Source organism: Gorilla gorilla, chromosome 15 (assembly GCF_029281585.2).
Source record: "Gorilla gorilla gorilla isolate KB3781 chromosome 15, NHGRI_mGorGor1-v2.1_pri, whole genome shotgun sequence".
Lineage (NCBI taxonomy): Eukaryota > Metazoa > Chordata > Mammalia > Primates > Hominidae > Gorilla > Gorilla gorilla.
In genome coordinates, this window is record NC_073239.2 from 120,523,824 (window position 1) to 120,534,646 (window position 10,823).

The following is a 10,823-nucleotide window of genomic DNA, read 5'->3' on the forward strand; positions in this document are numbered from 1 at the left end:
GCACGGGGTGTGCTGGTCAGCAGGGCTCACTGCCAGGCCCAGAGGTGTCCTGGCCATGTGGATGACAGAAGGCCAAGTGGGTAGGGCAGAGGGTGTGAAGGGCCTCGTCCTGTGAGCAGGGCATGGGAGCAGCTCCTGGCCTGACCTCCAGCCTCGACACCTGAGGCCTGAGCTTGCCTTGCAGCCATCAGCAGAGCCAAGACTCCCAGATTTCCGGGGCTGGGAAACCGTCAATGCCTTACAGAGCCACTAGGTCCACAGCTGCCCAGGGCGGGGGGCACCTGCTGGGTGCTGGACCTCCCTGCACCCCGTCTTTACCTCCGTGTGTGGATGGGCAGGAGTGTCTGCAGGCCTGGCCCAGGCCAGGAGGAGGCCTGAGGCTTCTGGGGCACCGAGCGACCACAGGCCGGGGTGCGTGGCTCCCCCAGGAGCCCCAGAGGCCCTACGCCCCCTCCCCCAGGAGCCCCAGAGGCCCTATGCCCCCTCCCCGGCAGCGAAGCGAGATGGGCGGGGGCGGGTGTAAGTAGGACAGCGCTTTGTGCGCGTTGCTATGGCGCTGCCGCCGCCCGTGCAGGCTTCCTCTGGGCGTGTTCCCAGGACGCAGAGCCTGCCAGTTGGCCCTCCCAGCCCCTGGCCGGGCCCCATCCCAGTCGGGGGGCCTCAGAGCCTTCTCCACCCACAGGCTGCTGGGGGGCAGACTAATTGTCCCACTTCGTTACACCCTCAAACCCGCAGCACACATGTGCTCACAGCCACGCAGCACACACACGCACACAGGAGTGTGCACATGCTCACACATACATGTACACGTGCCACACACATGCATACACCCCACAGCCACAGGCAGGCGCTCAGTCCTTAGCGTGCCCTGGGGCTGCAGCCTCCAGGTTCACACCCAGGCTCCAGGGGCCCCAGGCCAGTGCGCGGCCTCCGAGCAGAGCACACGTGGTGGCGGGCATGAACGCGCAAGGCCAGGGGCTGCCCCATCTCAGCCACCTGCTGAGACCGAGAGGTCATTGCTGAGCTTGAGGAGGAGGCTGGGGGCCTAGAATTCAGGGGACAAGCTAATCTGAACCCTACTCCCCACCGCTGGGCCTGTGGGACAGACTCAAGGCCCTGTGCTGGGAGGACTGGGACTTCTGATGCCGGCGAGCTGAGACTGGGCCCTTCCTGCTGGGCCAGCGCCTCGCCGGCCACTGGATACCAAGCGCCCCATTGGATGCTCACAGCCCCACAGTGGGGTGGGCACCACCAGCCCTACATGCAGGACAAAGTGGCCTAGAGATGGCACGGAAGGGGCCGGGCGGCGACGCTTTGCCGGGGTGTGGCAGGAGGGTATCCGTCTCTTGAGGCACAAGAGGCCTTGGGTGGCCCAGCCTGGCTCCTGTTGTCAGCTGATGTCACAGGGTGGAGAACCTGGGTATCCGGGGAGACAGATGGCCCCGGGTTCCCTGGCTGCCCTGAAACCTGCTGATGACGACCCCACCAAGGGGTGGGACGGCTTCCTTGCAGTTGGCGTCCTGGAGAGGTGACGGGCTATAGGCTGCAGGGTGGGAACGCAGGGAACACCCAGGCCCTCTCTGAACACCACAGCTGGGCCCTCTGACCCATGCCTCAGCCTCCAGCCCAATGGCACAGAGCTGGCCGAGGTCCTTGCCCCACGCGTGCCGCCACCAGCTCCTGAGGGGCCGGTGGACAGGGACCCGGCGGTCCCTTTACCAACAGGAGGCCCATGGCTCTTGGCACTGCCGCAGAGGCTGTGGCTTCCCCAGGAGCGCGTCTGTCCTTTGGGGTAAACGCTGCTGCCTCTTAGAATCTGAGGCCCCTGGGACAGGCTGGAGCTGAGGCTGACAGGCAGGGCCCTCGTCACAAAGCCGCTGAGTCCCCCCCGCAGCCCTCCTGAGCGCGGCGCTGTATGAGAGGTGCCCAGAGGTGCTCTCAGAAGGCAGGGCTGGGCTTGGGGCAGGGCAGGAGTGGGTACCGAGAGGCCCCAAACAGCTTCCTGAGGGGGAGGGGGCTTCGCAGAGGCAGCTGCCTCAGTGACCCTGTGGCAGGTGTGTCTGCTGGCACCGAGGTCTTTTAGGGCAATGAAGGAGAAAGGGCAAGGCAGGGAGAACTCGGGGGCATAAAGGCCAGGGTGCGGGGGCCTGGCTTGTTCCTGCAGCTGCAGCGACATGCGCCAAGGCTCGCTGTGGGCAGAGGTCTCCGCCACCAAGAAGCGAGGCTGGAGGGCAGGCACTGATTCTCCATCACCACACCCAGAGCCCCCACTGGGACCAGCGAAGCACAAGGCAGCCAGTGCCACGGCCCTACAACCCGCCCACCAGCTGCCCTGTGTGGTGTGGAGGCGGCTCCGGGGGCGGCTGTTCACAGCAGTGACCCCTGCCTGCTGCACGGCCACCTGAGCTGTCCTGGCTGCTGCTAACACCACTGTGCAGTATGGTGACCCCATTGGCCAGGGATGGGGTCAGCACCCACGGACGTGGTCGGGGAGGTCACCAAAGGCTTCTTGCCGGAAGTGGCATTTGGCTTGGGGTGTGGAAGAGGAGCACAAATTACCCAGGAGGGCCAGGCCAGGGTCCAAGGAAGGGCCACCTATGCAGAGACGCAGGGCTGATGGCACAGGCCTTGCCCACAGGCCCTGCCATGGGGAAGGACAAGCCCCTGCCAGCCGGCTGTGAGCCACCACCATCCTGATGACAGACCCACACCGGCAGGCAGGGCAGGCTGCCTGTGGCAGAGTTAGGGGGGTTGGGGGGGGTAGGTTAGAGACTGCCAGATCTGCTGGGGCTCCGTACCAACCCATGATGGTAGCAGGTGGTCACTGGATGCCCCGCGCAAGCGCCATCCACCCCCAGAACAGAAGCGCAGCTCAGGCGATGCCATGGCCACCTGTCCACCATTGGCCAGGGCAGGTGCACCTGGTGTGGCCCGGGCAGGACAGCTGCGCCGGCCGGCTGGCCCCAGACCACTTCTGGTGTTCTGGGCTCGGCAAAACCTGGCCTTGGGCGCCGCCTGGTGACCAGACATGGGAGAACCAAGCAGGCAAGTGGGGGCCTGGAGGGGCAGGCACGTGGCGTTTGGGGGACCTCCAAGGTCAGGGAGCCACGTGCCGTGCAGGTGAGCCACCCTGCAGGCCAGGGGCTGTGCGGAGGGTGGCAGGTAGCAGGGTCTGTCTGGAGTCCTCCCTCCACCCAGCCTGGCCAGTGCGGATGCTGAGCTGTGTGGGGCCCATGTGCACTGGGACTGGATGAGGGAACAGGCCAGCCATGGTCCCCACCGCAGCAGGGACAGGCCTCGCACGTTCAGCTAGAGGCACCCCCTGGGGTGGGCTATCAGGTCTGCCCTGGCACAGACCTACTGCCGGTGTGGGGTCCATGGCAGTCACTGGGCCAGACTTGGTGGGCTGCTGTGGGGCAGGCCTTGGGGGGCTCCCCCAAGAGAACCCAGCCCAGGGGAAGCCTGGGACTGGTGCTGTGCTCTCTGTGGGAGCCACTGATCTTCAGGATGCAGTCCTGCCCCTATAGGGGCCCGCTGCCCCAAGGCTCTGTGGGATCTGGCCCTGCAGACTCTCACCTGCCTGCCCCGCTCCAACCTGGGGGTCCTTGCTCCAGCCGTCCAGCCTGCACACTCTTCCCCAGGCCCCCAGGGCCTGCTCCACAGGACCATCTGCATAGCCACATTGGTGCTGGGATGCCTGCTTTTCCTTTCACGGGCTGGGTCAGGATTAAGGGCTGGAAGATGCCCTTTCCTGGGAGATGAAACCAGGATGCAAGAGGAAGGGGCACACACGCCCAGGAGCCCCAGGCTGCCAAGAGCACCCTGGGCCTGCTGTGGCCATCTGCGGGCAGTGCCCAGACCAGACCACAGCCCAAGAAGGCAGCTGGGCGCCTCGCTGCCCCACGCCTGCACCTTGACATCCCCAGCACGTTTTTAAATTTTTTTTTCCATTTTTTATTTTTTGCGTGTGATAGTCTTGCTCTGTCGCCCGGGCTGGAGTGCAGTGGCGCGATCTCGGCTCACTGCAACCTCTGCCTCCTGAGTTCAAGCGATTCTCGTGCTTCAGCCTCCCGAGCAGCTGGGACTACAGGCGCCCGCCACCACGCCCGGCTAATTTTTGTACCCCGGCACCTTTAATAAGCAGCTATCGGCGAGGCCCAGTGGGTTCTGCTGCCCATGCTTCTGTGACCCCGCCCCCACGGCTCACCCCTCCTCCTGCCAGCCAGGCCAGAACCCTGGGTGCCCGCATCCCCTGGTGCCGTCCTCACTGCCCCCAAATCCTTTTCCAACCCCTTCCCCTAACCCCACTGCTGCCCCCAGGGGCACTCAGCAAAGCCTCCAAACCTCCCTTGGCTTGTGGGGCCCAGGAAGCCCTGGCAGTCCTGGCGCTGTCCCCTACCCGCTGCCTGAAGTTCTTCCAGGGCCTCCAGTGTGCCCGGCCCTGGCTCTGGGCTCTGCTTTTGAAAAGTCTTCATTTTCCTTTACATCCCCACGTGCAGAGAAATGCCGGCTGCGCCCGAGGAGCAGAGTTGGAGGGGCCCCTGGGAGAATCTGAACATCCCAGTTTCCTGATCTCTTTCTGGGTCTCACTTTCATCTCTGGCCATCAGCAAGGGCGTGCCCCTCCACCCGAAGGCCCTGCCTCTGTGCCAGGCTCCATGTAAAGGGTACACCCAGCGGGGCCCTGACTCCCCCAACACGGGTGATCCTGGTGGCACACGCACAGAGCTCATGCACACCCAGACACGCCTGAGGGCGCCGGTTCCTGCTGACCCCCCGTGCCCCACAAGACAGGTGCCCACAGAGCTTTGCAGCATGTTCCCCGACTCAGGAGGCAAAACCGTCCCCCTCGGCTCTGCTCCTGCCGCCCCCGGGGCCCACACCACCTGCAGAGTGCACCCACAGGTGTCAGCGTGTTGAGCCAGGTGCTGCTCTAGGTACTGGGAATACAAGCAGGAACGGAACAAGTTTTACGTCTTCAGGGTCTCAGGTGGCGGGGCCCCTGGCATCGTGCTAAGTCCTCTGAGGACGATGAGGCAGGGTGGGGCAGAGCGCAGGCACTGTGGTTGGAGACTGACTGCAGCTGACATCTGGCACGTGGTGCCCGCTGGGGTCCACGTGGCCCACTGGGCTCTCTGGCTTCTCTGAAGCCAGGCGTGGCTGCTGGTGGTCAGAGGATGGCTTGGTCATGCCAGAGCTGGGACACAGCACAGAAGCCAGTCCTTCCCGTGGGAATGGCCATCAGGTGGCCTGGCCATGAGGCTGTTTCTGCCCGTGACCCAGCACCAGACAGCGGCCGTTCCACTCTCACCCTCTCTGGGTGACTGGTACACCCAGAGACAGCAGAAGGGAGAGGGACCTCAAGGAACCCGGCTGGCCCTCCGCATCCATTTCTGTCCCTGTGAGCAGGGCCCTGGTGCCTCTCTAGGCCCAGCCTGCCCAACCTGGGAAGGGCTGGCCTGGGACCCGGGGGGGGAAGATGGCTCTGTCCTGGCTCCCAGCCACACTGAGCCTCGGGCACCATGCCCTTCTGTCAGCCTGCAGACGCTTGCTGGGCACCCTCCCTGCCCCAGGCCTGGCAGGAAAATGAGGTGACAGAGGCGGCCCTGGGGAGCTCCTTCTGCTTCTCACCTGGCCACCCCTCACCTAGGCCAGAGCCAGATCCCGGCCCCGCCCGACCTTGCCCCACAGCGGCCTCTGCAGGCGCAGGGCCTCTGAGCTGCCAGGACACGGCTTCTGGTCTTCTTCCTCCCTCCTGGTCCACGCAGCAGTCCTGGGTGCCCCACTCCACACGGCTGTGGCCCTCTGTGGGTCTGCCCTTCCCAGCCCTCACCAGTCTGTGAAAGCACTGGGGATGCGGCGAGTTCATGTGCCCGTGGGGAAGGGGCCAGCAAAGACACCAAAGTGGTAAACCACAGGAACATGAAGCTGTGAGGGCTGATGACGCTGGGCGGGAAGCCAGGTGGGGAGGCAGGATGGTGCGTGGCCTGACCCCACCTCGCAGCCAGGAAACTGAGGCACACAGAGATGTCTTGCACATGTCAGGGCCCCAGGTAGGTGGTGGCAGGAGTCTGGGACCTCGGGTGGGCCTCACCAGTCACACAGCCTTGGCTGACCTGTCTGTCCTCCCGTCCAGCCAGAGGGACACAAAGACCTCTTTGTCTCTCCACCCTTCCGCCCAGAGCCTCCCCAGCCAGTGCAGCTCTGAGCATGTCCCCCAGGGAGGGAGACAGCCCCCGGTGGGGCCTGGCAGTCCTGGCAGCTGCCCTGAGACACAGGCCCTGGGGGACTCGGTGCTTTGAGGGCAGGGGCAGGTGATGGAGGTCGGCTGGGGAAAGGGAGGCCGAGAAGGCGGCAGTGTGGAGCGTGTGAATTTGTTCATGAACTTAGCTACAAAAATGTCTTTTCCAGTGTCACAGCTCTCCTAGAATTTGACTAGCAGGTTTTCCGATTTTTACTGGAAAGCCCTTTAAATAAAGAAAGAAAAAGAAAAAAAAAAGTCTTCCTCAATCAAATCCGAGGTGGTTCCTTCACCCACCAGGCTGGCTGGGTGGGGAGAGAGGGCTTGAAGCCCAGGCTCCTAGGGAAAGGCTCTGCTCCCCACCCCAGGGCTGGGCTGGGCTGGGACACCGGCCCTTCCTGGCAGGGGTGTCCTCCTCCACAGAGGAGCCTTGGGAGGTGGCCACCACTGGGCCACTGCCCCTCACCAGGCCCAGAGGCCCAGTTCTCAGCCTGAAAAGAAAACCTGCCCTGGGCCCCTCATGACCAGGGTGAGGCTTGGTGGGCACAGAGGGCCTGTTGGGAGCACTGGAACCCAGCGGCCTGGGAGGGGCCCAGGTCTGACGCCTCATCCTGCACCAGGCTCGCTGCAGGCCTTCAGCTCCAGAACTGTGTTCTCAAAATCCTGTTGATGCTGCCACAAGTGGGCTCTCTCCTCCCCCATTCCGGGAAGGTTGTGGGTGAGTTGCTAGCCATCCCTCCCACTGGGAGCTCCAGTATCTGAACTGCCAGCCACCTGCAGCCGCCACCTCACCCCAGGTGGTGCTGCACCCTGGGCTGGCGGGACCAGCCTGGAGGGCCCTCCTGGGGCTCTGGGGCTCATGGACAGCCTCCCACAGAGTGTCTCTGCTGGTCTCATTTCTGTCTGGGAGGGAGTTGGGTGAGCACCAGGGAGAGGCTGAGTGGATGCCCGCCCACCTGGAACAGTGCTAGGTGGGGATGGGGCGGGGGGCACTACGGGGCACACACAAGCTGTCGGAAGGGCCGATGTCCATGGGGGACGAGAGTCAGGGGCGCGGCTGTGGGGGTGGAGGCGGCCTGGAAGAGCAGGCATGGCACAGCGGCCGCTGGCTCATGTGGACTGGCGGGGCACTGTCCTGCTGGGGCCATCCCAAAGGGAAGCATGGCCCGTCACCCCCCAGGCTAAAAACCATCCATGGCTGCCCCTCCTCATGGCTGAAGCACAGCTCCTAGGCCCTACCCCGACGCTCTCAGGTCCCCTTCTCTCCCTCACCCTGTGGAGAGCGGACCTGCCTCCTGTCCCTCGGAGGACTCTCAGGCCCCAGCCCTGCCACAGCAGCTTGTGGTCCAGCTTGGCTGGCCCTGCCTGGCCCTCCAGGCTCCAGCAGCAGTGGTGGCTGTCAGCACAGCCGGGCTGCCAGCATTGTCACTCTGATGAAGCTCCCAGCCCGCCGACTGGAACGGTGTGTTCACCACTACGGTCTTGCCTGGGAAGAGACGAACTCCTGCACTTCCTGTCACGTTCCACTTCTTGTCCGTGACCAGCTAACCTCCCACCTCTGCCAGGAAGCCTCCCTGGGCTTCTCAACCACCCCATCACATCCGGCCAATGCTCCTTGCGATGGATCCCTCAGAAAGCCACGTGGCCTCTGCAGGGGCCCTTGCCCCGGGTCCACGCCTTTGCCCCCAGCACCTCACAGGCACTCGGCAGATGCTAGTTAAATGGAGACTCCACCCCAAGGCTCAGCTACCCTCCCTCAGTCCTCCTCACCCCCACGGGTTAGTGGGTTTCCTTCAAGTACCTCACCCAGCAACCAGGAAGATTCCTCTTCATCTCAAATCTGTCTGAAGGGCACACTAGGCACGCGCTGGCCCTGACACTGCCCCTCCCTGGTCCTTTCCAACAGCACCGAGGACATGGAGGTCGGCCCAGGCTCAGGAATCACAGAGCCAACTGCTCATTTCAGCATCACAAGCACGAGCAGACGAATTTCAGAGACAGAAGCCAACATCCCCACCCCTCATCTGCAGAGGCTCCAGCCTGCCTGGCCTCTGTGGCTGGGTGGCCAGCCAAGGGCCCTGGAATTGGAGAGGCCTTGCTTCTCTACGGCAGGGTGTGACCCGCTCTGGCCTGCTGGCCCTCCTGCCCCAGGGACCGAGTGGGAGGCACTTCTGATTCCACCCGGGCTCTCAGGGGGATGAGGTGGCCTCAGGTGAGAGATCCTGATTGGCCACCCCAGAGCCCCAGTGGAAGGTGCAGCAGAGAGAAGGTCCTTTGGATCCGATAAGCAGAAGGATTTTAAACACTCTCTGAAGCTGTCTGAAGATCTGAGATGTTTCCACTCATTTATTCAGCAAGTATTCGCTGAATGCCTATTACATGCCAGGAGCTAAGGACAGTATTTCCAAAGAACAGCTCATCCAAAAGGCATGTGAGTGCCCATTACTGCCAGGACCTGAGGCTGCATGGATGAAGAAACAGATCTTGCCTTGAAAGGCACTGTGGCCTGGCATGGGAGAGACAGGGGAGCCACTGCGTTCACGAGCTATTAATAGGGTACAGGAACAGAAGATACACTCCACGGCCCACGGGATGGGCAGGGAGGGCTTCGGATGAGAGCACCAGAACCCAGGGCCATGAACAGCAAAGTCATCTGATGACCTTGCTCTCCGCTCAGCACTCAGAACCACCCAGCTCCATGTCCCAACACCCACAGAGGACTAAGGTGGGGCAGACACCAGTGTGAGAGGGAGACAGAAGGTGGGGAACTGGCAACATTCATCTGAAAATGCGGCCACAGGGAAACGGCTCGAGAACTGAAAGGGTTCTAACACACACTGAAAACCTACCATTCGCTGTGACCGCAGCGGGGACCAGAGATGGAGAGGCAGCGTGCGGCACTGAGTCCTTACCAAATGGGGTCACAGACCCCTGGCAGCTCCGGAAAGACCAAAGAATCCTAAGGGGGGAAACAGCTTCACTTCACTTCAACCTTACTGTAGAAAGATACATTTTTGCAGTTGTAATTCACAAGTGGAAGACGTGTGGACAGAATAAAGCACTCGTTTAAGACAGTCTTTCCACGATGAGGGATGCCAGTTCACTGACACAGTGACTTTGAGACATAATACTGGAGCTGAATGTTTCACATTAACCAGCTGAATCCTTTAAACCTAAGTGCTAAGTACTGCCCACCTTTCAGAAGAAACTGAAGCTCAGGGGCTCAGCTTTGAAAGTGGCACAGCTCGCCGGGCACGGTGGCTCACACCTATAATCCTGGCACTTTGGGAGGCTGAGGCGGGCGGATCACGAGATCAAGAGATGGAGACCCTCCTGGCCAACATGGTGAAACCGTGTCTCCACTAAAAATACAAAAATCAGCTGGGCGTGGTGGCACACGCCTGTAGTCCCAGCTACTTGGGAGGCTGAGGCAGGAGAATCGCTTGAACCCAAGAGGCAGAGGTTGCAGTGAGCCGAGATTGTGCCATTGCACTCCAGCTTGGGCGACAGAAAAAAAAAAAAGAGAGAGAAAGTGGCACAGCTGAGATGTGAACCTAGCAGTCTGGGCCCCAGCCTGCTTTTAGCCACTTGGCCAGCATTCCCTGAGGTGGGAGCTTTCAGAAATCCTGATGTCCAGACTGTACCCCATCCCGATGAAACCAGAATCCCTGGGGTGGGCCCCAAGCACCAGCCATTTCTTCAACTCTCCAGGTAAGTCCATGACTCATGAACTGTAACCAAATTGTCCTTCCCTCCTTTGCCAAGTGACTCTGGGCAGTTCCCTGGGCAAGGGACCACCTGAATCTCAGAATCACCTATGAAACAGATAGTATGAAAAACCTGCCTCAAGGGGTGCTGAGAGCTTAAAATGTACATAGAACATTTTGCACAGATGGCTGGGCAGTGGAGATGGGGCTGCTGGGGCAGCCTGGACCACACCACTCAGGGCCTCGCAGGGACGTGGCTGGGTGAAATAGTGGAGGCCACTGAAGGTTTTCATTCAGAAAAGCCATATGAGCAGAGCTGTGCTTTTAGAAAGACCAAGAGGGCAAATAGGTGAAATAGCCTGAAATAGCCTGCTGGTGACTGGCATAAAAAAGGGCACAAGCTGAAGAGACCTAGAACTAGGGACACAGAGTCCTAAGGCTGCCTGGTGACCCCCACCCCCACCCCAAAATCTGTGCAATGATAACTACACAAAATGGAAAAGCAAGGCCAAGTGCAGTAGCTCATGTCTGTCATCCCAGTACTTTGGGAGGCTGAGGCAGGAGGATCGCTTGAGCCCAGGAGTTTGAGACCAGCCTGGGCAACATATTAAGACCCTGTTTCAATAAAAAAACGAACCCAAAACATTTTGTAAGATGCCTCAGACGTGTCCTGACCAGCAGGGGCGACCCCAGACCTGTATATAAGAGGCCTTCAATTAGGGCTCAGCTTGTACCCAGAATCAAGAGCCAAGCTTGCCAGAGCACTGCCCCTCAGCCCCTGCCACCTCGTTCCAGCTCAGCCCACTCCAGGGTTTCTTCTTTAAAAAAAAAAAAATATATATATATATATATATATATATATATATATTAATTTTT

The 10,823-nt window shown here is 61.2% G+C and overlaps 1 non-coding gene across 1 annotated transcript; it reads left to right on the forward strand.

Moving 5' to 3' along the window:
* The first annotated feature begins 6,407 nt into the window (after positions 1-6,407).
* LOC115930643 (U7 small nuclear RNA) lies at positions 6,408-6,469 on the forward strand. The gene has a single exon (XR_004067263.1). It is a non-coding gene; the product is annotated as a U7 small nuclear RNA (small nuclear RNA).
* The last annotated feature ends 4,354 nt before the right edge of the window (positions 6,470-10,823 follow it).